This window comes from Cupressus sempervirens, chromosome 5 (assembly GCF_028749045.1).
Source record: "Cupressus sempervirens isolate cs-2001-9-10 chromosome 5, ASM2874904v1, whole genome shotgun sequence".
In the NCBI taxonomy this organism is placed as follows: domain Eukaryota; kingdom Viridiplantae; phylum Streptophyta; class Pinopsida; order Cupressales; family Cupressaceae; genus Cupressus; species Cupressus sempervirens.
Genome location: NC_143122.1, coordinates 412387485 through 412415158, shown reverse-complemented (window position 1 = coordinate 412415158; position 27674 = coordinate 412387485). Strand labels below are relative to the sequence as shown.

Below are 27674 nucleotides of genomic sequence, written 5' to 3'. Positions count from 1 at the left end.
TTCATCACCTTATGTCTCCAACTCAGTAGAGTATACTATTTTTGAGATTTTTCAAAATTGGTTTTGTAAAGGATACATTTTTGTAAATGGTAATGCTCCATCATACATAATATATAGTATATTATACATACAATATGCATTTCTTCTACAATTTGCAATTTTCTTTCAAATTTTTCTCATCTTCTCCTTCTATCATTTTACATCTTTCTCCCCAATTTTCTTTAAAGCTTCTCCTTATAACTTCTATATTTTCTCCCCCTTCTTGCCATTAATGCCAAAGATTTATGCTTATATTTATATAGTAATGCCAAAATGAGACAAGAAGTCTTAATGTACCTTTAGTTTGAGCACCAAAGTCTTGTCCCAGTTCTCTTGCAAGATCCAGCTTGTGTGTAATGCCACCTGCACTTCTACTAATCATTCAATCATGTGGTCTGCAATAGAGAAATTATTGTCATGGATGAGGGTTTTTGAATATGCAATATGCTTTTGTAGTGCATCCATGTTACGGAGAATCGTATTCTGGATATCTATCAAAGTAGATATGATTATGGCCTCTTCTTTGAGTAGTTCTGCCTACATTTGTTAGAAATCTAATTCTATTGAAGTGCGTAGAGCTAGAACTCAGGTCAAGCTGCAACTGTTGTGCACTTGCCTTTAGATCTTCATCAATTTTAAACAATTTGTCCTTTATTTCTTTTGTGAAAATTGATGTGTCACACAACTTACCAAAAAGTAATGATACATTAATACAAGAGGTTTCCTGAGAGCCCAAAATAGTAGATAACTCTACTTGGTGAATGGCAATCTATTGAGAAATAAGTTCTAAGACCTTATTCTCAAAATTTTTCTCTACTCTATATAATAATTTATCCTGTCCATTTGGATCTTGATTGTATTTTTGGACTGCGTCTTCCAACTCACACAAAATTGGTTGAGAAGTATCAACCTCTATACCTATAGCCTCTACTAGAATGTTCTTTGCATTCTCAGATTTATATAAAATTTCAAGAATTTATTATTGATTTTGATTCCCATTCTTTCATTACTATTACAATTAATGCTTATTGCTGAAGCGGGGGAATTGCATGCATGATATTTAGTATTTAGTAATAAACTAAAAGCTATTTGAGATTTAAGTAAATATTCATCAAATATTTTGCTCTTGTTTCGTTAGTCTTCCTATTCTGTTCTAAATTTTCTATCTTGCACCATTGTTGAACTTTCATGGTATTTTTGCTATGATTTCTTTAGTCTTGTTATACTAAATATTTTCATGATTTTTTTGTTCAAATTTCTTTAGTCCTATTTTACTGTTACAAATAGTGTTCATTGTTAAAGCAAAGGTAATGCATGCAAGAAATTCACTAATAAAGTTAAAAGCTATTTGAGATTTGCATAAATTGAGTCTTGCTATATTGTTACATTTTCACGACTGCAGAAACTTTTTAGAGCTAAAGAGATCCTAATTAACCATCATCAATCTCTTGGCCACTAAGATGACTTTCCAGTGCTGAACAATGAATATTCTTTGATTTTAAATGTTAATATATAAAGCATTTTTCCCTTCTTAAAGGAATTCTTGAAAAGTTAATTTAAATCCTTCGATTCACCTATTTGGCAAACTTTAGGAATTTTCTACCCATGTGCAAGAATTTCTCATTTTTCAACTTGTAAATATAGAGAGAAATATAACATATTCTTGAATGTGACTCACAATGTTTATCATCAAGGTTTCAATCGAACTTCATGAAAAAAAAACATTCATGATAAGAATTGAGAGTGATATCCAGATAGTTGTGGACTGAAAATTTCATGCTTTTAATAAAAAGAAATGTCAAATCTCAAGTAGCATTCCATTTAGAGGGAGTTGACTATGGATGCTGCCTAATGGGAAGTTCATGTATGAATAGCACCATGGATAGGTTGGTTGGTTTGCATGCCATTCAACTATTACATATTTTGATTATTCTCCAGAAATGAAATATTCATTTTTGATCCAACATGCCTAGCTAAACAAATATTTTTAAATTCAAAATCACTATTAGACAACTGTAGAAGTTCCCATTTTTTGTCCTACGTAAAGAACCATACTTTATAATGATTTTTAGATTGATTCATTCAATCTCGCTACTCTTGTCTTGCTTGTCAAAGAAATACTTGAAATTATTGTCAAGCAAAGGTCCCCCCTAAGAAAAGGGTTGCTAATTAAGAAGATTTATTTGACTCAGAAAATAATTTTAATTCAGGATTGCATTGGCTTCATCTTGATTCTTGAAATAGCATATGTATTTCCATTACAGCTCTCGAAGTTCTTTAAGGAAATATTATGACAAGCTAAGTTACTAAGAGGGGAGGGGTGAATCAGTAACTTCTAAAACTTTTATCCCAAGTAGAAATTAATCCTTTATATGAATTATGATCTAACTGCATGTATGATAAAGTGAAAACATGAAAGCATACACAACACTTTAACACAAGATTTGGTGACCTAGAAACTTTCTAAATAGAAAGTAAAACTAGGGTGGGGATGATACCCACAAGTTTTAGTATTGTAGTATAAAGTTGGTCTATTAAGGCTTACAATGATCACTTCTGATGATCTACCCTGTTAGGAGCAATAAGGACTGCTAGGTCCACCTTGCAAAAAGATTTACAAACATACAATGAAGTATGCACTTGGTAAAGAGATTTACATAAGACTGTTAGGTCTACCTTGTTAAAGGATTTGATTGATCCACCTATTAGGATGAAACAATAGCTAATCTTTGATCTACAACTTGGTTTACAAAATGAGATTCCTCTAATTAGATGAATCTTTGATGATCCTTATACTACTGTAGCCTTTGTAATTTTCTCTTCCACTCTTCTTTTATGATTACATTACTTACATTTTTTTGGATGTGATACAATACATTATATATATATATATATATATATATATATATTACATGATTACAAAGTCAGCCACAATACAAGTTTAAACAAATATTACAAAGTTGGCCAAAGTGTAGAAACTCGGGCTTTGAAGACTGACTCGATGAGGTTCTGATACTCAACATCTACTATCAATGCTCGACATCATCATGCACTCAGTAGACTAGAAGCTTGGTCCATATTGATCACTTCCAAGTAGTCTTTAATTTAGTCTGCACTGGTGACTCAATGAATACTGTGAAACTCAGCATATAAACTAAATCACTTGGCTAACACTACATAGCTTGATAAACACAATCACCTTGAGCTCAGTATAAATTGAGTCTCTTGGTTAACACTGAGTGGCTTAGTCAACACTAGACACACATTACATCAACTACAAACTTGGTAAGCACTACACAACTTGGTTTGCACTGGTAAACTCAGCATACACTAAGATGCTTAGTTTTCACTGTTTTTCATCAACTAATTGGTTCAAACTAAAATCTATCCATAGGACTCAGTAGCAACTGTAGGACTCAGTAACAACTAAAATTCTTGGTTAGCAATGTTAACTATATAATATGCTCAGTATGAAATCACAATCTAAATAAGTGTATGTCACTAATAACAAACATGACTAGAATGTCAACAATCTTCCCCTTTGGCAATAGTGACAAAAACACTTATCAGTCAAAACTAGATTCAAGAATGTTCAACAACATCTTTATTCATCACCTTATGTCTCCAACTCAGTAGAGTATACTATTTTTGAGATTTTTCAAAATTGGTTTTGTAAAGGATACATTTTTGTACATGGCAATGCTCCATCATACATAATATATAGTATATTATACATACAATATACATTTCTTCTACAATTTGCAATTTTCTTTCAATTTTTTCTCATCTTCTCCTTCTATCATTTTACATCTTTCTCCCCTATTTTCTTTAAAGATTCTCCTTATAACTTCTATATTTTCTCCCCCTTCTTGCCATTAATGCCAAAGATTTATGCTTATATTTACATAGTAATGCCAAAATGAGACAAGAATTCTTAATGTACCTTTAGTTTGAGCACCAAAGTCTTGTCCCAATTCTCTTGCAAGATCCAACTTGTGTGTAATGCCACCTGCACTTCTACTAATCATTCAATCATGTGGTCTGCAATAGAGAAATTATTGTCATGGATGAGGGTTTTTGAATATGCAATATGCTTTTGTAGTCCATCCATGTTAGGGAGAATCATATTCTAGATATCTATCAAAGTAGATATGATTATGGCCTCTTCTTTGAGTAGTTCTGCCTAAATTTGTTAGAAATCTAATTCTATTGAAGTGTGTAGAGCTAAAACTCAGGTCAAGCTGCAACTGTTGTGCACTTGCCTTTAGATCTTCATCAATTTTAAACAATTTTTCCTTTATTTCTTTTGTGAAAATTGATGTGTCACACAACTTACCAAAAAGTAATGATACATTAATACAAGAGGTTTCCTGAGAGCCCAAAATAGTAGATAACTCTACTTGGTGAATGGCAATCTATTGAGAAATAAGTTCTAAGACCTTATTCTCAAAAATTTTCTCTACTCTATATAATAATTTATCCTGTCCATTTGGATCTTCATTGTATTTATGGACTACGTCTTCCAACTCACACAAAATTGGTTGAGAAGTATCAACCTCTATACCTATAGCCTCTACTAGAATGTTCTTTGCATCCTCAATGATCTTGAACTCCTTATTTCTTTCTTCTCTTAGCCTTTGCTACTTGGCTTTCTTTTGAAGAATTTCGCCAAAGGTTTGCATCTAATTTGGAGTTAGATTGGAGATGTCCCAATTTGGAATGACAATCTCCTCATCAACATCTATGTCCTCCTTTTCTTTAAGTTTACCCAAAAATTTGTTCTTGATTGAGGCTTGGTCTCAACTATCCTTGCACTTATTACATGCATACTTGAAATGGAAACAATTGTAGAAATTGTAGGACTCCCTGCAAAAATTGATACTGCACTCATTAAACTAGTAGTACAAGTACATGTTCTATCCAGAATTGATGTATTCAAAATTGTTGAAGAGGGAAGAGTCTACAGCTCAGTAGATGAACTGGTTGATACTTCAGTCAATGTAGTGTTGAGCTAGACTAGTGCAAAGATTGATTGAGTGCTTGTGTTTTCAGTGGTAGTCACAATCAATCCTGTTGAGGTTGTCTCCAGGCTTCATGTTATCACTATTTTGCTGGGAGAATGAGGAAGTGAGGCTATGGCCATTGCAACAATCTTTACTAGGTCAGTCTCTTTTTTATCTTGAGTGTCTTCCTTGGTAGCCTCTTGCCCTTGTTCCTCTTCATCCTCTATGTTATCAACATGAGTTACCTCTTCATCATCTTTCACTTCATCCTTTTCTTGATCATCATCATCCTTGTCACTTATACTATCTACAAAATCACTTGGTTTGTGAAGAAGATAGATATTCTTCCATGTATTTGTTACATTCTTCACCACATACTCTATTTCATTCAATAAAATAAGACAAGTATTGAATCTTAAAGTTAAATTTTCTTCATTTTTCTTTAAAGATTCTTTTACTTCTTTGTCATTCAGATTTGGCATAAGTTTCCTCGGGGTCTACTCATGAATATCTTTTGCAATTTTCATTGCTTGTTCCCATCTTGGCTTAATCTTATCCATTAAGACATTTTGAATTTGTTGACTAAGCTGATCGAGTGAGTATTTCTACTTACCCATCTTAGATATCAACATGTCTTCAATCTTCTTCTGCTCATCAACTGTTTTGGTTTCATATTTTAATGCCTTGAAGTTTTTTATTCTAGAACCTGATTCTAATACTTTCATCCTCTCTTCAAATGTTGGTGAAGGCCTTTTGAAAATTATGTCTCTCCATTCTTTGTCTGCTTTCTTCCTGGAGGATCTTCTGGTGAATACTGTAGTGGTTGTCTTGGAAAGCTTAGTAATGATTAGCTTGCCCTTTTTCTTCAATGCCTCCTCTTCCTTTGATTCTTCATCCTTTGCTTCTTCATCTTCACCTTTGCCCTTGGTCAACGAGAGAGTAGAGCTTTTTTTCAACTTGACAATTCTTTTCTTGCCTTTGTTATTTGCTTGAAGGAGCTTAATCTCCAGTTCTATTCTGGCCTTAGCCTCATCACATGTGCCAAAATATACAACCTTAGGGTCCATTGGTTCATTTATTAGTGCCTCAATTATATCTTTTGTTTCATCAATATATACCTCATATCCTAGAGATTTCACCCATGCAATCCTAGGCCTAACTGCCTGAATGTATACCTTATCACTATCCACCATAAAACAAGCATCATTCTTATAGTCATCAACTAGTTTTTTAGAGAGCTATATTTGTTATTTATTTTCTCCTTGAATGCATCAAAATAATTGTCCATAATTGTCCATTATAGTAGTATAATTTTCTCTCATCTTAGTAATGTATTCAATAATTTGATAGAGTATTGGCACATCTTTCTTCCAATCAACAGTACCTTTTGATGGAAAGAATTTCTAAATATAAAAAAATAAACATGTCAATAGAGAGCCAAACTTACATGGATTTTTCTTTGATGTTTTGATGTTTTCCATGTTCTTGTTGAATTGATTCAACAATAGCTTGGCAAGGTCAAGTGAAAGGTTGTTCTTGACTACCTTGTATGCCAGGTCAACTGTTTCACATGACACACTATTCAACTTGCTCAAACTATAGTTTTTGTGTGCAATGATATGAATACCAAACTTCAATTCCATGTTAGTGACACTACTAATCTTCATTCCCCCACCATCCCACTCAGCTAGGATTTTTTTCTCCAGTTTGACCTTATCTAGGGTTTTAGTCATTTTAGCTTTTGCCAACATTGGGAGACCAGTGATCTTGTGGATCATCTTCTTGTTAATCAAAATCGGTTGCTCCAACCACAACTGACCATTGTGCACATGATTGAGGATAAACCTAATCCATTTCACTTGGAAGTCTCGTGGAATGTGAGGAATATGGGTTAAACCTTTTTCCTCAAGATGTTGGTGCTTAGGTTTCAAAACACCATCAATGCATAACTCCTTTAAACATTCATCCAGTTCCAGTGTACCAATATCTTGAATTGCACATTTAAAATAAGAATGGATATTGTTGATCAACAGTACCTTAGGAGGGATTTGCGACTATGCTCCACTTGGATCTAGGATTTTTGTGACTACAAGAGTGAGTTTGAAATATGGTACCTTCCATTCTACACCATGAACCAACATGTTTGATCCTCATTTCACCTTACTACTGGTAGCTACCATCTTCACTCGAAAGGGTTTGAGAGAATTAGAAAACTTTTGGTAACAGTTTGCTCAAATCGCTTGAATGCTCTTGAAGATCACTTTGCACAATTTTGCTTGAAAATTCATGGTGGAAAAATGACTTCAATTTCATTCCTTTTATCAAATTTTTCCATAAATGTTTGGTGCAAATGTTAGATCAATTGACAGACTATCATCCACTTTGATTGTATTGATTACTTGGTAGAGTCTTCCATTATTTGGTAACCATATAAAACTTAGTTACTACCGACCTTGCTCGACAGAGTCTACGAGCCAACCTCACTCGGTAAGGAAGGTAACTCAGTAGTAACTGGTACTTCTTACTTGGTGATACCTTTGCTTCTTGAATGTTGATAAGGATCTTGTGTCCTGTCAACTAGAACTTATTTAAATGACTTCTTTAGAAGCCTAGTTCCAGTTCTCCTTTGAGAAATCAAATGGAAATGGTGGATTCATCCAATTCTTGAGTGACTTGATCATCATTGCTCGGACTTGCATTCTTGATAGACTTTGAAAACCATTGTTGTCTCATTTTTTTCCTGATGTTATCAGCTTTTTCCTTCTTTTCATCTTCTATTCTTCCAGTGTTCATACACTTCTTGGCTAGATGACCAAATTCTATACAAATAAAACTTCTTTTGGTAGTATCTCTTTTCCTCATTGATGCTTTACACAATTCATTCCAATGTATCCAAATTCTCCAGAATAATGACATCTACACCAAGTGTTATAGTCCTAAAAAAATATAGCTTCCACAATTTGTTCTATTGGATTCAATATCTTGCTTTAGCATTTTGATGACTTGTGCCCATGCTTCGTACACATTTGACATTTACTTTCAAATCTTGGTTTCTCTTTGCATTCATTTGCTCTATGACTATGCTGATTACAATTGTAGCATTTTCTATTAAATTTTGCTTTCCCATTGCTCCAACATTTGTTTGAAGTATGACCTATCTTACCACAATCACTACAAGTAGGTTTATTATTTTGAGCTCCTTTCTTGGATGTTTCACCTTCTTTTGTATATCCAATTCTTGCTTTTCCTTTTTGTCTGTAATGACTTTGCTCATTCAATTGACTCATGTCTTCTTGGGATTTCATAATTCTTTCATTGGTTTGTCTTTCAATGTTTAGATCATTCTGCAATCTTTCATTTTCTAATCTCAGGTTCATGATTTCTTCATTTGCATTGGTGAGCCGATCAATGAAGTTTTCTTGTTGCAGGGATATGTGTTGAATTTCATTGTTCTTTCTTTCTATCTCTTCTCTTATCTTGTTTTTCTCTTCCATGAATTCACACAATCTCACTGACTGAATTTATTGCTCTCTTCTTAGTTTTCTTACTTCTTCTTGAAGACTACTATTCTTTTCTAATAGTTCTTTGATTGCTTCATTAGCTTCATCTAAATTGCTTGAATAGATGTCTTCAATTCTTTCTTTAATGTAGAGTGAATCATTCATCTGGATTGTGAGATATTTTCTTCTTTTCAAGGACTAAGAGAGTTACTCTTTTTCTTTCTTGAGTTGTCCAATGGCCAATTCCAAATCTAGCTTCTCATTGTCAATAGCCTTTGTAAGTTTGAATACCTCCATTGCCTTTGATCTTTTCTCAATCTTGTTAAACTTTCCACTAAGAACCATAATGCTTTGATACCAATTGTTGGAAATATTATGATAAGCTAAGTTATTGAGAGGGGAGGGGTGAATTAGCAACTTTTATAACTTTTATCCCAATAAGCAATTAATCCTTTATATGAATTTTGATCTAATTGCATTTATGATAAAGTGAAAATATGACAGCATACACAACACTTTAACAGAAGATTTGGTGACCCAAAAACCTTCCAAATAGAAAGTAAAACTACGGTGGGGATGATACCCACAAGCTTTAGCACTGCAGTATAAAGTTGGCTTGTTAAGGCTTACAATGATCACTTTTGTTGATCTACCCTATTAGGAGCAATAAGGACTACTAAGTCGACCTTGCAAAAGGATTTACAAACATAAAATGAAGTATGTACTTGGTAAAGAGATTTACATGAGACTATTACATCTACCTTGTTAAAGGATTTGACTAATCCACCTGTTAGGATGAAACAATAGCTGATCTCTAATCTGCAACTTGGTTTGCTGAATGAGATTCCTCTAAGTGTACAAATCACGTTGTAGTGATAGATGAATCTTTGATGATCCTTATACTACTGTAGCCTTTTTAATTCACTCTTCCACTCTTCTTTTATGATTACATTACTTCCTTACATTTTTTTGGATGTGATATAATACATTACATAAATATCAATCCAATTACATGATTACAAAGTTAGCCACAATACAAGTTTAAACAAATATTATAAAGTCGGTCAAAGTGTAGAAACTCGGGCTCTGAAGACTGACTCGGTGAGGTTTTGATAGTCAACATCCACTATCAATGCTCAACATCATCATGCAGTCAATAGATGTAGAAGCTCGGTCCATACTGATCACTTCCAAGTAGTCTTGAACTCAGTTTTCTCTGGTGACTCAACTAATACTGTGAAACTCGACATATAAACTGAATCACTTGACTCACATTGCATAGCTCAATAAACACTATCACCTCGAGCTCGGTATAAACTAAGTCTCTTGGTTAACACTGAGTAGCTCAGTCAACACTAGATTCGCATCACATCAACTGCAAACTCGATAAGCACTGCACAACTCAATTTACATTGGTAAATTCAACATACACTAAGAGGCTCAGTTTACACTACTATTCATCAACTCTATAGTAACTGCTCAATTCAAACTAAAATCTGTCCATAGGACTCTGTAGCAACTATAGGACTCAGTAACAACTGAAATGCTTAGTTAATGCTATTAACTGTACAATATGCTCGGTATGAACTCACAATCTAAATAAGTATATGTCACTAATAAAAAGCATGACTAGAATGTCAACAAAGGTCTCCCCAAAGAAAAAGGGTTTCTAATTAAGAAGTTTTATTCAACTTAGAAACTAATCCTAATTCCTTACATTGGCTGCATCTTGATTCCTAAAATAGCATATGTATTTCCATTACAACTCTCGAAGTTCTTTAAGGAAAATCTATAGCCTAAGGTTGACATTACAATCTTGTTTGGCACTATGGTTGTTTTCAAAACTGTCATTCCATTTTACTTCTACCAATTTCATTTGCAAATTTTCTAATGACATAGCTCGGTTAAGGCATTTAATGTTAAACATTAAGGTATAGGTAATGTTAGGATTGTACCTTGTTCAAAACAAGAGTTTAAAATTGGGTGGAAACTATGCTTAAGGTGCAATCTTCTTCATTTCTATAAAAAAAAAGACCACTATGCTTGGCAATTCATGACATAACTTTCCACAATGTATATTATTATGTCTTCTCATTCTGTTGGAAGCATAAACCTGACAATGTTTATAGGTAGTGATTGAATGGTAGAGGACAGAGAGAACATTTACCCTAGCTCAAAAACGTCTTTAAAGAGTTCAAATGTGTGATTACAGATGCAAATTCATACAACAATATTCACAAAAGTTTCTTAACAAGTTGAATGGTGTGCTCTACTGCTATTCTACTCCAGTCGTCATTGCTACTATTCTCCCAACTCTGTCGTCTCTCTCCCATGTATGCCCTACCCTACTTTTTTAAAGAAACCCCTATATTTTCCTCCTTCCAGCTATCGCTATCCTCTCAATGCATAACCGATTCCCTTTTTAAAATTCCCTAACTCATAAATGTGCCTTGTTTAAGTGATGTGCACACCCAAAACACCCCACATCCCCATTCTATAAATTTGCAAAAACAAAGGACACAACAACTTTTAAATTCTCTCTATTATTATTTATATAGTCTCTTGATAAATTCAAAATGGAAAATGTAAATTTATAAAAGTTGTGGGTTATTTGGGAGGTCAAGATGAAGTTAGAATTGTGGGATGGAATGAAATGGATCATGCATATGCTTTTTGTTATACCAAAAGTAATAAAGGCATAAACAAGTCTGTAATTGTCAAATGTTTGGTTATTGGGGATATACGCATAGTCAGCTCTTATTAGGACGTAAGATAATTCTGAGCCTTACAATTTGATAATTAAGTATGCCATTGTTATAATTTTTCTAATTCAAACTTTTCTATGTTGTTTTGTAATTTTTTTAATCTTAATTGTTGATTTGTCACAGTAAAACCTTAAACTGGAAGAAGGGAAACTAATTCTTTGATGTTGTTCCTGTGTTTTATTTCGTGGTCGTATCATATTATTTTGCAAATTGGTTTATGTTTACATCATTGACGAGTATATAATGTGATTCTACAACTAGCAGCAACTATGAAGAATAGTATAAGAATTTCCCAACTCTTGTTGGGAGAATAATCTCTCTAATTTTGTAAAGGGCTTGGAAAATCTAGTGGCTTTGCTTCAGCTTTGTATTGAGAAAAACTATTTGATTTTGCAGTTGTTGGATGAGAAGAAGCTGAGGAACGATCATGGTATGGAGTGCCAAAGGAAAGTTGACATTAGAATTAACCAAGAGAAGAATGCAGAGTGCAGGGATAACAATGCATAGAAACATTTTTCATGCATAGAAACATTTTTCCGCGAGGAAATTCTCCCCGACAAAAAAATTAACAATGAACAAGACATACCAACATCTCTCGATTCATGGCTTAAACATTGTTTGCTTTAATTTAGGATTAGCTTTGTTTCGAGTCCACATGTAAATCTACTGTAATCCTCACTAATTCTTAAAATTTAGAATTCATGACCAAATACCTGTCCACAACAGACATGTAGTTAAACACGTCACAGACCTCAGCCTTTGAATAAACTTGCATATTATTTCTCACATTAGCAACCTAATATCAGACAAAACTGGATTAGAGTTCATGGGAATGATCAAAGGAAATGTATGGATGTTTATTAATGCTTATTACAAGGGAACACATCAGTACTCTATGGATTGAATGACTCCTACATACGCGGAGTTCTACTTATGTTGGAAATCATTCCCCTTTTGGGTATATATAGATATTTCAAGGATGTGAATTCTGTGAAAGCAAAATAGTTTCCCATTGAAATCACATCTTTGATGGTAGTGAGTCTCTTGCCCTTTTCGCTGCCAGATGGCCAAATGGGCCATGCTCATCCAATTCTCCATTGAAAACTGTCCTTTCTGCATCAAAAATCTTGCATATAAAGTTATGTTCCAATTTAAGTGATGGATATTATGAGTTCAATTATTTGAATTTGTTAGCTTGTTCTTCAGGACAGTTGCCATGTCATTCAGCCTTTTATGTTTGTCGGTAGGGCTCAAGAATTTGTGAGATAATTATCCATCCACGTATTTGGTTAGTGAAGAAAACTGACAATCCTGCAGAAACCACCACTCTTGTTGGTCAATTATGGTCTAAATTATCCATCAATGCAATCTTGTAGTAGGGTTTTTTAATATAATATTCATATTGTTTGGATAATAATAGTAGGAAGCACCCAATGTAATCGCAAAAATCTCAAAGATGCCCAGTAACCAGTTCATCAAATATCAATGATATCAAACAGATTGTGGGCTATGTCAAGTTATTGGACTTCAAAATTACAAATTTAATTCATTGGGATAATAGATCAAATAGATTTCTTGTCATGATTGTTACATTAATTATCTTTTCCTTGATATACTTGGTTTGATGCAGATATTACTTAGTTAAATTTGACTTATTTAAAATTCTAGAAGAGGAACAGAGCATTCGCCGAGCCTGTGCTAGAGCTGCATATAGGCATCCAAAATAATTTTCCGAATTGATTGCACTCAATTCAGATGATTACCCAAATAACCAAAGTCCAAGCATGCAACTCAAGCTTTTGTGTCCGATTCTAAAATGGAACTAACTTTAATTTTGTAGGAATTCCCTCTTACAAATTACAGTTTTACATGTTGTCAAATGTATGCTAGAAAGAAATACTCAAGCTGAACATTGCAAAAAAGTTGCAACTAACAAATTATAGTGAAACTTGAAGTAAAATCCTAAACATAAGCTTCTCACAAAAATTACGACAAACACCAATTGGTAGTGGGTCTCTAGTCTCTAAAATCTCAAATTTTGTAGAGAGGGAATAAAGACAATAAGGTTCAAGAAGATCAATGAACTTAATAAGGGTCAAGAGAATTTCATCTCCGTTATGCTAAGGTCCGGATATTCATTTTTCTTGAAAGAAAATTACGCCCACTTACACAGTAGTAATCATATCCATGCCATTGCCCTCGAAAAAAATATTGATGAATATCATGTTTTGTTTATCTTTATTGGTCTATCATAACTATCACTAATGTAACGGGAAATACCTTGATGTAAAATTTAGTAAACTGTCGATAAAATTCAAACTAAGTTTATTAAACGTCTCTTGAATAATACCTGGTTTGCGAAAAAAGCATGTGGAGATGTTCTTTAAGAATGAATTGCATACTATTTTCTAGTTGTAGATCATAAATATCCAAGTTAATGCTCTCTAAAAAAAAATGATGGAAATCATATCTTGCCTATGGATAAAGATGGAACATTTTTTTTTTTTTGGCATGTAAAAGACTTTGTCTTATCATTTAGCACATGTGGTCCCTTTTTAAATCACTGCCTATAAAATAAAGGTTCCAAATAGCTAAAAATATTGACCAACACAATCAAGCTAGTCAATAAACTGTTGTAATTAATTCTAGAAATGAAAGGGTAAAGTGAAAACTATTCCTTGCACCATTTGTATTTATTTCATTGGTAGCCTTCTCCTTACCAATATTGTCATCAAATTTTCCCTCATCTATTGTATTTGAGGAGCTCATAATTGAGATCTAAATGATGTTGTTGTTGCTCTCAAACATGTCAAATTGTTAGATGTCTCTCTATTCTTGATACAGTTTAAGATATAAAAATTCTTCCTAGCATGGCTGGGACATGATAGTTAACACACTTGAAATTGGAAGCCCTATCTAAACCCACTGTAACAAAACAAAAGTGCACAAAATCACCTCCTACACTAATCTTTGAGAGGATGATTGTACAAATTCAACTAACTATTGCAGAGATCTCAAGAAATGCATAACAATATAATCAAAATAACAATGAACTCATAACACAATGATTACCATGGGGAAACCCTTCCTGGAGAAAAACCCCACCCTCCAAAACTTGCACAATGTATTGTCAAATCTAGAAGATTACAATACGCTTGCAATGTAAGTTCTTACAGGAGTGCATCACCACAACTCGAACTTGAAATCAAACTCAGAGAGATACTCCTTCTAGCACCCAGTCTTTCAAACTAAACTTGATGATTCAAACACCTTCCCAAGGCCTCCTTTTATAGTGATTTTCCACTTGGAAACCATTTATAGTTTTACAAAACCATGGGCCAAAACCATGGGCAAAACAACCATGCCACATGTTACCCACTTGTAATTTTTAACTTCAAGAAAAACATTTTCGTCCATAATTTTGTCCTCTAATTTAGACTCTCATAACAGTGATATAATGAGTTGTTTACACTCTAAAAATAGCCCTTCTACATTGTTCTAGAGACTAGATGCATTTTTAACAACTTATACACCTTTTTCCAACTCATAAACATGTGGAAAACTACCATAAACAAATTCTAGAATTTTCTAAAAATTTTCTAGAGTTTTTCAAAAAATGAGCTTGCAAGGTTGAGACACAATTCTCAACATTCTCCCACTTGTCAACATTCTCAACATTCTCTCACTGAATAATGTAAACACATATGCACTAGTGGATCTTCTTCTATCAACATCACCGGCCCAGTCTGAATCTACATAGCCTCGAATATCCAAAGAATGCTCATTTCCTTTTCCATGAAAACATATAGAGTACTCTGAGGTACCCCACGAGTATCTGAAAACTTTTTTTGCTACATCCCAATGTTCTCTTCCTGGATCAAACATATAATAGGAAATTACTCCCATTGCTTGGGCCATGTATGGTCTTGTATAGACCATATCATACATCAAACTTCCAATAACACTCTAGTATGGTACTCGACTCATCTCTTCCATCTCCAATGGCGATGAAGGACACTGTGAGCTAGAAAGCTTTGTTCCTATAGTAATAGAAACACTCAATGGTTTGGAATCCTACATATTGAATCTTCTTAGAATAGTATCAACATACTTACTCTATCCTAGCCAAAGCTGTCTTATTTTCCTATCTCTTATAATCTCCATTCCCAGAATGTACCTTGCTACATGAAGATCTTTCATTTCAAACTTTGCTGAGAGCTAAAATTTTAATTCTACAATCAAACCTTTTCCTTTGCCAATAAACAACATGTCATCAACATATAATGCAATAACTAGGAAATAATCACCACCAGATTTGTAGTAAATACAGTGATCAGATTTGGATCACATAAATCCCAAACTCAATACATATGTATCAAACTTCTGGTACCACATCCTAGGACTTTTTTTTAGACCATACAAGGATTTCTTCAATTTATAGACCAAATGACTTTTACCTTTCACCAAAAAGTGCTCTGGCTGTGTCATATAATTTTCTTCCTCCAAATCTCCATGAAGGAAAGTTGTCTTCACATCCATTTGCTCAACTTCTAGATCATAAGCTACTGCAATAGAAAGTAATAATCAAATGGATGCCATTTTTTCATCAGGAGAAAAAAATTCACCATAGTCAATTCTTGCAACCTGGGAGTAACCTTTTGCAACCAAACATGCTCTATACTTCTCAATGCTTCCATCTGAACCTGTCTTCCTTTTGAACACCCATTTACAACCAATAGGTTTCCATCCTTCAGGAAATGGTACAAGGTCCCATGTATCATTCCTCTTTAGAGCTTCCATCTCTTCTTGGATGGCTATCTTCCAAGACTCTAAATCATTCATACCAAGAGCCTCTTCTACAGATTTTGGTTCATCAATATTAGTATTCAAAGAAAATATACACCTCCAATCATAAGGAGAATATCCATACCTTTTTGGTGCTTTCCTCTATTTACTAGACCTTCAAACAAGATTTGACTCAGATTCATCTTTAGGTTCATGATCAGGTTCTCCCTCTTCTTCTAATGATTACATTTTTCTTTCTTTTATCTATTCTAGTTGCACTGTAATAGAAGAAGGCTTAGTTTCTCTAAAAGTAACACTTCTAGAGTAAAATACCTTTTGTACAACAAGATCCCAAAGTTTGTATCCTTTCACACCATAACTATATCTGATGAAGATACATTTGATAGCTTTGTTGTCCAATTTTTTCCACTTCTCCTTTGGCACATGAGCATATGCCTCACAACCAAAAACTCTCAGATGTTTAAGTGAAGGCTTGTGGCCTGACCATGCTTCCATTGGTGTCTTATCAATAAGAGCTGATGTAGGAGACCTATTTATCAGGTAGTAGGTAGTGGCTATAGCTTTAGCCCAAAACTTTTGTTCCAGTCTAGCTCCACTCAACATACTCCTAGCCTTCTCCATCAAGGTCTTGTGCATTCTTTTTGCAACTCTATTATGCCATGGAGAATATAGAGTTATCTTCTCTCTTTTAATACCACAATCTTTATAAAATGTGTCAGAATCATTGGAGCAATATTCACTACCATTATTAGTTCTCAAATGCTTTATCTTATTTCCATTCTAAAACTTTTGTTCTAGTCCAGCTCCACTCAACATACTCCTAGCCCTCTCCATCAAGGTCTTGTTCATTCTTTCTGCAACTCTATTATGCTATGACGAATATAGAGTTATCTTCTCTCTTTTAATACCACAATCTTTATAAAATGTGTCAAAATCATTGGAGAAATATTCACTACCATTATTAGTTCTCAAATGCTTTATCTTATTAGTTCTCAAATGCTTTATCTTATTTCCATTATTAGTTCTCAAACGCTTTATCTTATTTCCATTTAACCATTACTTTAAATTCTTTGAAACAACTAAAAACTTCAGCTTTACTTCTAAGAATATAAACCCATGTTCTTTTACTAAAATCATCAATGAAAGAAACATAATGAACTGGTCTACCAATAGAAGGAACATCAATTGGACCAAATACATCCAAATGGATTAGATCCAAAATACATGAGGACTTATGAGAACTTGAGTAAAATTGAACGCAGTTTTGTCTACCATAGATACAATGCTCACAAAAATCAAAATCAAGATTGCAGTCATTCAACCCATCAACAAGGTTTTTGTACTTTAAGGTTCATAAACCTTTCTCACCTATGTGGTCGAGTCTTTGGTGCCATAACATAGTCTTCTCTGTAGATAATTTTGATTTAGTAGATAGAACACCCTTGGGTACCTAGAAACCATGACCATCTATTGAAAGAGAAACCCTCTCCTTCTTTAACAAAGTAGTCCTCTTCACATTCTTATCAGAAGTATTATTGCACTCAACTATGCATGCATCAAGCTGATATAGTGTATGCAATCTACTTCCTCTTGCTATTACCATAGCACCTCTCACCATTTTCACACCTGCTTCAGAAAACTCTACATGCACACCCACATCTATTAGTTTACTAATAGATAACAAATTCCTCACTAGTCTTAGGATATGCAAGACACCATTGAATCTTCTAATTCTATCATTAGAAAATTTTACATGAACACTTCCACAACCAACAATATCAAGAATTGAGTTATCACCCAAGTACACCTTACCACCATCAAACTTTTCATATTTGCTAAATAAATTTCTATTAGGAATCATGTGAAAAGATGCACCTGAGTCTATCAACCATGCATTCTCACCTACATGAGTGGCCAAGGCTGTGATGAAAGCATCTCCATCTTCCTTCTCAGACTCAAAATCAAAATCTTGCTTCTTCTTCTTTTCCATTTCCTCTTTACAGTCCTTTCGGATGTGTCCAAGTTTGCCACAATTATGGTAGTTTTCCTTGGACTTACCATGAGATTTTGATCTCCTCTTATTCTTGGACTTAGAACAACCATGCTACTTCTCATTTGTGCCTCTTTCCTTTGGTCTTCCTTGAACACTCAAAGACTCTTTGGCATTCAAAGAGACCTTCCTTCTCATCTCTTCAAAAAGTAGAGAACTAACAACGTCCTCCATCTTCAAGATTACTGAAGTGCTCCCGATGGCCATGACAAGGTTGTCTCATGAGTCTAGCAATGGACATAGCAATATTTGACACCTTTCTTCTTCATCCATCCACACCCCAATTGAAGTTAACTAAGTCACCAACATATTAAAACTTTCAAGATGCTCAAAAATTTTTCCACCTTCTTCCATTCTTAAGGAATACAATTTCTTCCTCAAGAAAATCTTGTTCACAAGTGATTTCGCTTGATAGATCTCACTTAGCTTCTTCTAAAGCTTCTTCATAGTAGGTTCTTCATGGACATTAATTAGAATAGAGTATGCAAGACACAAGCTAATGAGACTTTTAGCTATTCTATCTCCACATCATACTCTACAGCTAAAGTTGGATCTATGGGCCTTAGCTTCTTTTCATTGACTGTATCCCATAAATCCTGATCAATCAATAGATCTTCCATCTTAAGCTTCCACATTTCAAAGTTTGTGCCAAAAAAATTCTCTACATCAATCCTCTTTGATGTGCTTTCCATTTGTACAATCCTACAACACAAAAATAAAAACCTCTGCACAAGCTCCCACTCAAACCTTGATTAGCTCAAAAAATCCTATACCAAACAAATAGAGCCAAAACCAGCTAGGCTGTGATACCATTTGTAAGGAAGAAAAGGTGTGCAAAATTTCTTTCTACACTAATATTTGAGAGGATGATTATGCAAATTCAACTAACTATTGCAGAGATCTCAAGAAATGCATAACAATATAATCAAAATAACAATGAACTCATAACACAATAATTATCATGGGGAACCACTTCCGCGAGAAAAACCCCACCCTCCAAAACCTGCACAATGTATTCTCAAATCTAGAAGATTAAAATACACTTGCAATACAAGTTCTTATAGGAGCGCATCACCAAAACTTGAAGTTAGACTCAAACTTAGAGAGATACTCCTTCTAGCACCCAGTCTTGCAAATTGAACTCGATGATTCAAACACCTCCCCAAGCCCTCCTTTTATAGTGATTTTCCACTTGGAAACCATTTGTGGTTTTACAAAAACATGGGCCAAAACCATGGGAAAAACAACCATGCCACATGTTACCCAATTGTAATTTTTAACTCCAAGAATAGCATTTTCGTCCATAATTTTGTCCTCTAGTTTAGACCCCATAAAAGCCATATAATGAGTTGTTTACACTCTAACAATAGCGCTTCTACATTTTTTTAGAGACTAGATGCATTTTTAACCACTCATACACCTTTTTCCAACTCATAAACATGTGGAAAACTACCACAAACAAATTCTAGAATTTCCTTAAAAAAAAATTAGAGTTTTGCGGAAAAAGAGCTTGCAAGGTTGAGACACAATTCTCAATGCCCACAAAAGAAGAATTGGAGCTTGTTAGTCTCCACAACTAGTTTCTTTGCTAGATGATTGACCAGTTTAATATTAAATTACATCTAATGTTGCTATATTGGAAACCCAATACAAATCAAAACTAGATTACACATTATTCTTCACAAAGAAAGGCTTACAAAGCCATTATGTTGGACCTTATAGTTTATTGTGAATCAAGGCATCTAGTATGCAAATTCAGTTCAAGACAAGCATATTAAATATTGTTCATGCTTACACTCGAAACACCATCCAATAAAATAAACCACATTCAAGCTTGAACATAACTCTCACCGATACCAACTTGGGCATTTTTGCAAATATATCTGGATCAAAAGTCCACCTCTCAAATCCAAACAATATTAGAAGTATTCACAGGAGATATAATAAACAAGACATCAAAGATGTGTTTTCTTAAAAGACCTAAAATATGAAGAGAAGTATACCAGTTTTATAACTACCACAAGCAGTTTGAAAACCCTTCAACTACACTCTACATCTACAAATTCCAGCCACTTTGCAATTAAGGTTTTACCACAGGCCTTTGTAAGTTTAGCCCACAACTTGATGGCTAAAACATGAGCTCACAAGTTTTATTTTTGGCATAGCCTAATCAAAATGACTTACTACCAAGAAGCTTTGTGTCTTTGTTTCTTTGCAACTAAATTTGTAGCTCGCTATCAAATCTCACTACTAGGGCAAAGTATTCAAGAAAACCAACAGTATGTGGCATGTGAAAGGGGATTCCAACTTGGATGAGACATTGCACAGTAACTACATATATCCAAAAATATTAAAGAGACTATGGCACATAGACAAGTAACAGACAGATCTGAACAATTAGTACTTAGCATCTTTAGTATCAGATTTGAATTATAGAGCTACATCACATATAATAAAAAAACTATTTTTATGTGGCTTGTTTCTTTATGAAAGGGAAAAACTTATGAAAAAAGAGTGGGCTCTGTAAGTTATGGTAGTAAAAATGTCATCCCAAATTGTTTTAATAGATTGTATAAGGTGTAGAAGCCTCCCTCTAAATAAGAATTTTATGATGATTAATCTCCATAGCTAGAATTTTAGGGCCTTAGACATGGTTGATAGAAAACAAATGGTTAGAAAGTGGTGCAATAAAATTCTAGAAGAGGATATTATTTGTCTCCTAGAAATAAAATTTGTTGGCTTTCAAGCATTGTGTATGACCAAACTTCTATGGGATAAAGCCAAGGGATTCCACTCAGAGCATGATTAGGGTAAAGGTGGTGTCACTATCTTAGTTGGTCTCAAGTGGGTTGAGGTTATTTTGCAACATGGTTATTCTCCTTGTCAGAGGGTGATATAGGTTACATTTAATTGTGGGGATGAAATCATTGGTATATGTAATGTATATGCTTCCAATGACTATAGGGAGAGAGCCAAGTTCTAGAAATGGTGCTCCTCTATTCTACCTAAAGCTAACTAGATATTTACTGGTGATTTTAAAATGGTAGAGCATAAATGTGATAAGCAAGGGGATTTGAAACATTCTTGGAAAGGTAATGAGCATTACTTCTGGTTGAAATTCAAAAGATATTTCAATTTGATGAATCCCATTGAAAATGGAAAAAATTACTACAAAGATATCTAGTTTACATGGAACAATAATCAAGAAGGCCACAATAGGGTGTCCTGTAGATTGGATGGAGTGTATTTTGAAAGCTCTCTTTTACATGTCATAGCTTGAGGAAGGTCATTCTTTGGTTATAGTCTCACCTTCTACTATATCAGATCATTGTCCAATATATGTAAACATCCTCGTTAATTAGTGCGGGCATATCACTAATGATAGGCTGAGAAGTAAATTGTTTAATTTGAATACCTCACTTTTTAAGGATACTAATAATAAAAATGCTATTAGAATGATGACTAGTTTATCTAAGATGTGTAATTAGTCCTTAAGACCAATTAAGCAATGGAACTAGCTAGTGGAAAATTGGAGAAAATTGTTCCAAATTATTGGAAAGAAAATAGAAAAAGATAGAAGTGAGGAGGAGACCATGCTTCAAATGGAATTGAATAACTCTGAATATTCTTTATAGAATGATCAAGAGAACCCCGATCTAATTAAAAAATTGAATGCCATGAAACATCAATTGAGAATTGTGCAAAGGTATAAGATTCAAAGTTAGTGGATTAGGGCTAAAATGAATTCGATTAAGGATGGAGATGTTGGTTCAAAATATTTTTTTCAATATTATTAGGGCCAAGCATAAGGCATAAAGTATTGATGAAATCCAAATTTATAGTGAAAGATCAAAGGATCCCAATGTGATTTGTAATGCCTTTTTTTGTTTCTACTCTTAGTTATTTACTTTAGAAGTTGGGTCAAGCCAAGAGGAAGCTCTGAAGAAGTGCTTGAAAATGATTCTAGGAAAGTCTCTAAGCTGGAGAGGGAGAAACTTAATAGATGTATTTCCATGCAAGAAATTAAAGAGGTCATCAGAGATATGGCCAATGATAAATCTCTAGGTTTGATAGGCTCTTAGTTGAATTTTATAAAGAGAACTTGGATTGGATTGGTGAGGAATTGTTGAGATTTTATAATGATGCTTTTGAAGTTGGATCTCTTGGTAGTAGTTTCAAAAAAGGGGTTATCAAGCTACTTCCGGGCATATACACTGAGTTGTGGTGCCAAAAAGGTGACAAGGAAATTTTTTTTTCCTATTTTAAAAAGCACGTACGCGCTATACTTTAAAAAAATAAAAAGTATATATGATGGGCTGCAAACCTGCAACCCATCATTTTCATTAGCATTTTCTTCTACTCCTACAGCGAGCAGCACGTATGCGAGTTGAAAACCCAACATTTGCAACACCATTTGCCAAAATGCCTCCTCATTGACGAAATCCAAGACCACAAGTGCACCCACAATGATGCCGTAAGTGATATAAACCTAACTTTGCATTGTTTGATATATTTTTCATATTGTTTTGTAAGTTTTTAATATTCTTTTGTAGGGTTTTTACAAATTTCATTTAGATTTATTTATTTATTTGAATTTCAATTGATTTTTTATTAGGAAATGTTCATAATCAACCAGAAAATCCACAAGAACATCAAAACCCTCAAGAAACCCAAAACCAAAACCCTCCTCAAGAAGAAGAACAAATTCCACAACTTGAACCAATTGCAAGACCTCCACCAGGCACACAAGAAAATATAAGAAATGAAATAGAGAGAGGCAAAACTGAATTAGAAGGAATCATTGCTCGGTTAAAAGAATCTGGACAAACCAATCCAATGAGGGCTCAATTGGCATCATCCCTCAAATCCATTAACACTCAGATAGCCGCAGTTAGTGGTCAGTTAGATATTTGGCGGGCTAAGAGGGATGAACAAAAAAGATTTTATGCAAATAAATTGTCATATGAAGATGTTCGAAAAAAGGAAATACCAAAAGGTAGTATATGTGCATTATTTAGAAAACTCGGTGAGAAAAATACTATTAGAGAGGGTACTAAACAATTCCCCATCCATTGGTGCATACATGATGCTATTAGAAATAATTTTTGGGATAGATGGTGGATGGTTTTTGATGCCCCTCCTTGCAAAAATCATGAGGTCCCCATGTATTTTTTGAAGAAATTATATTGTGAGTTTGTCCTTAGGGAGATCCCCAATTATTTTGATATGTTAGACTCCCAGGGTAGAGGTGGGGGGTCATCATTTGAGAGGACAGGAGTACGTCATGACCCTAATGTAGTTAGTGCAGCCGTGGTCCATCCACAGTGCGAGCATGTGATTATTCCTTCAGTTGTGAAGGAACATGTAGAGGCCAACACTCTAGGGACCATTAATTCTTTGACGCAGACCCTCATCCATTCCATGAGCCCATTAGTTGAGGGGGAGCCTTCTATACATCGTGGTCACATGTGCACTTCATGTGGATCCCTATGCATATTTGGCACTCATGTCAGAGATGGTGCAGATGATGGGCTTGTCACCGATCAATTCCTGAACGAGACATTTGGCATTGACACACAGGTAAATTACTAATTTGATCACATTTCATACGTATTGTGAATGATTAATTAATTAGGATTTATTGACATTGTTCAAAATTTAGGGTCAAAGTGTTCCTGGGCCTAGCAGCGATCCTCCAGGCCCATTTTTTGTCCCTTTGACGAGTCCTGAGGTATGTATCAATTTAATCATTTTAATTAATACATATATTTATTACGTAATCATATTAAGGATTGACCAAAAAAACTATGCATGTGCATCAGTTCTCCACAGGACCCTCAACCTTTACCACAGACGCAGAGCAGAGACATCATACGAGCTTCACACAGGTATAGTTGTTTCATGTTAATTTAATTCATTTGATTATATTTATTCCATGTTTCATGTTAGATATAACGTGTATTGTATGACATGTAGCTCATGATGTCGGACACACCTCCTCATCTGCGATAGTCTGTTGATAGTGGAGTGGCCGCAACTGTGGCTAGCTCACAGCCAGTGACGAAGGTATGAAAGAATTTTCTTCATTTTAGTTTTTGTTTATAATAGTTAATCTCAAAATTTCAAATGTTATTTATAAGTGATTATATTTATTGAATTTTTGTAGGGTCTTGTCATGCCCGATTGTCCATGAGCATTTGAGGTGGACTTATAGAGTGACTATTTGTTGGCAGTAAGAAAATAATTGATTTTGTGAGTACATATATTTGATTTCAACGTATAATAAATATTGATTCATATCTACTTTATTTGTATCAGTTGGACCTAGAGAAGAGCCTCAACAAGAGGTCAAGTGAGCGTGTCAGGAGGGCCCCGTCATCTCCACTATCTCCCTCCACACGATGGCAGCGGACGTCAAGAGACTTGTTTCCTTCCCCTCGTGGGGAGGAAAAGATGTAGTTGAGATATTTGATACATATATATATATATATATATATATATATATAGAGAGAGAGAGATACTTTTTTCCTTCCCCATGTATATATATAGGCATCTGAGAGACATATTCGATACACATTTGATGTACATATGACATATTTAATGTATGACATTATTGGTTAATATATGATATGTTTGTTCATATACGAAATTATTGGTTATCATAATATATTATGTGTTTGTTAATGTATATGACATTATTGGTTATCATTTTATATTATATGTTTGTTGATGTATGACATTAAATTAGATATGTTCGTGTATGACATTAAATTAGATATGTGCATGTATGAAATTAAATTCAATTGCTAGAGAGTTGCCATTATGTCTACCAACTAGTAGATGTTCTTTTTTGCTTTATTAGTATTTCTCAAAAACTGCAAAGAAGTTGTTTTTGGTGAATAGTTGTAAACAATTATGATCATCGACTTCATGTACTCATGGCTTTGGCTGTGAACACTTGTAATTTTGGCTATAAGCATCCATGGCTTTGGCTATGTGCACTAGTGGCTTTGGCTGTGAGCATTTATGGCTTCGGTTGTAGGCACAATATAGCCTTGGCTGTAGGTTGTCTTTCTTGCTGCATGTCAAAGTTACCTTCAAGAATATCATTAGTCTAAGATCATTACAATTAAAATACTATGACATAATACCTTGGAAATAATAGTCTTTAACCCATTACTTTATTTGTTAAAACATCATGTAGTATCTACTGTAGTCCTTCTACTCAAATATGTTTTCAAAAATACTTAGTATGGAAAAGAAATGTCTATGGAAAGCTTGTCAAATAGGATATTGAAGAACTAAATGTGGATATTCATTAGTACCCATCAATAAGAACATGGACATCTTTCTCAAGAAAGCCATATGACATTAGCAAGTAATTTATAAATTTCCTTTGCAAATAACTAGAAGATGCTATGAATCTTAATACAGAGTTAATCAATAACTCATTATTCCATCCAAGAAGCATATATCACCCTAAGCCAATTAACCGACAGGATAAAAATTAATTCAATTTCAACAAAATTTTGAGTATAACAAGCATCTTAGGGATTCTTACAAGAATTAACATGATGTTCACAAGAGCATTACAAGTTCTTGTAATGCTATTTCACATATTGTAATCATATTCAGTTTTGAATGGCCATTTTTGTTACAAGCATAAATGTTCTTTAAGGTCTTTTAATTCTAGACATGAATTTTATTATGAAGCTTTTTTATGACAACCCACTCAATGCATATATTGTTGTTCCACATTATGCTAATTTGACTTTCATTGGTTGATTTGGGTCTAGACATGACGTTATTCACTACCTTTTTTATATATTATTTTTTTGTAGTGAGGTTCTGGCCTGAATGAATGTATTAATCATTGAAGTTGTGAACCTTGGTCGAGATCCTTACAAATATATTTTCAAATTGGACCTCAAATAGTTTTCTTAGTCATCCCCTGTACACAGATACTGAAATTGTAGTTAATTACAAAATTAATACTGAATTAACACAAGTTTAATTGAGAAGTATTATGTACCTTAATAGGCTAGATTATTATTGACCGGGAAGCTTTATCTTAGAGCAGTTGGTTTCCTAAGTCTTTAGCACAATGACAGTCTTATGGAATGTGGAATTAGGTCTACTAGCTAAGGAAAATTCTTTAAAAGGTAGAGGAAACTGAAGACTCACGTGTTTCCAATCAATATAAATGTTTAAATCACTTCTCTAATTTTTTCTATTTATGATCTTCTTAAAACTTAACTTTCTAAATGCATTGGTGGGGAAATAAAGATCTTCTAGGAGCTAAAGGCTAATCATGTTTAATACTTACAATTCTCTGTTTTTATCTAATAATTTAAAAAAGATTGTACAAGTGTTTTCAAAGAGCAACACTTGTCACTAACATCATAAGAAGGAATATCCAAGGAGACTTACCACTGATCCCCCACCACCAAATTCAAGAGAAAAAAAAATTCCACTACTAAAGAGATAGTAACAATGATCATCCCTAGTCTCTCCCTTATCACAAAATGATTACCATCAAAATTTGTATTTCCAATTGTGTCATGTGCATTGAAGCGATAGTAACATTTTCACTCTCTTACCTAATGTCTCCCATTTCTGAAAATCCTAGGGAAGGGAAAGGCCATCTTCTCAGTACTTCAAAATACAACGAGTTCCATTTTTTCACATATTGATAATCGTTAACTTAAAGTATAATTGAAGTATTGATAGCCCATAGATATGCCCCGTCAAAGATCACATCCTTGTGGCATTTAGTGACCCTTAGGGACATTCTGGTTCAACATGCCTGAGAATGTTCGAGCACTGAAGTGGATAGGAAGAGGTTGGGGATAGCGTTTACCTGGCCACCCAGAGCTAATGGAGCAGACAGTTTGATCCCACGACGAAAGATGAGAGAGATTTGGTAGTTGGCAACTTTGTATTGGCCAACACTACAAGTTTCAGCATCACCTGAGATGGCATTGTAAAATGAAAATAGAATGTGATCTCCAAGAAGAGAGAGAGGTTATTGTAGTTCTCCGCAAAATGGTCCTATAGGAACTAGAATCACATCCATACCTCGCACGAGCTCTGAGATATTCCCTGTCAAAGATCGCAGCCCTATGGCATTTAGTGACACTTGGGGACATTTCGGATTGGCGTGCCTGAGAACGTTCAAGTATTGAAGGGGATAGGATGAGGTTAGGGATAGGGTTTACCCAACCACCTGGAGCTAATGGAGTAGACAGTTCAATCCCACGATGAAAGGTGAGAGAGATTTGGCAGTTGGCAACTTTGTACTGGCCCACACTACAAGTTTCAGCATCACCCGAGATGGCGTTGTAAAACAAAAATGGAGTGTGATCTCCAAAAAGTGAGAGAGGTTATTGTAGGTCTCCACAACATGGTCCTTTAGGAACTAGAATTGCATCCATACCTCACACGAGCTCCGAGATATGCCCCGTCAAAGATCGCAGCCCTATGGCATTTAGTGACCCTTGGGGACATTCTA

General features: G+C 34.3%; 1 long non-coding RNA gene across 1 annotated transcript; it reads left to right on the top strand.

Moving 5' to 3' along the window:
* Positions 1-23761: 23761 nt before the first annotated feature.
* LOC149556545 (uncharacterized) lies at positions 23762-24163 on the top strand. Its single transcript, XR_016352359.1, has 3 exons — positions 23762-23894; positions 23986-24051; positions 24140-24163. It is a non-coding gene; the product is annotated as an uncharacterized LOC149556545 (long non-coding RNA).
* The last annotated feature ends 3511 nt before the right edge of the window (positions 24164-27674 follow it).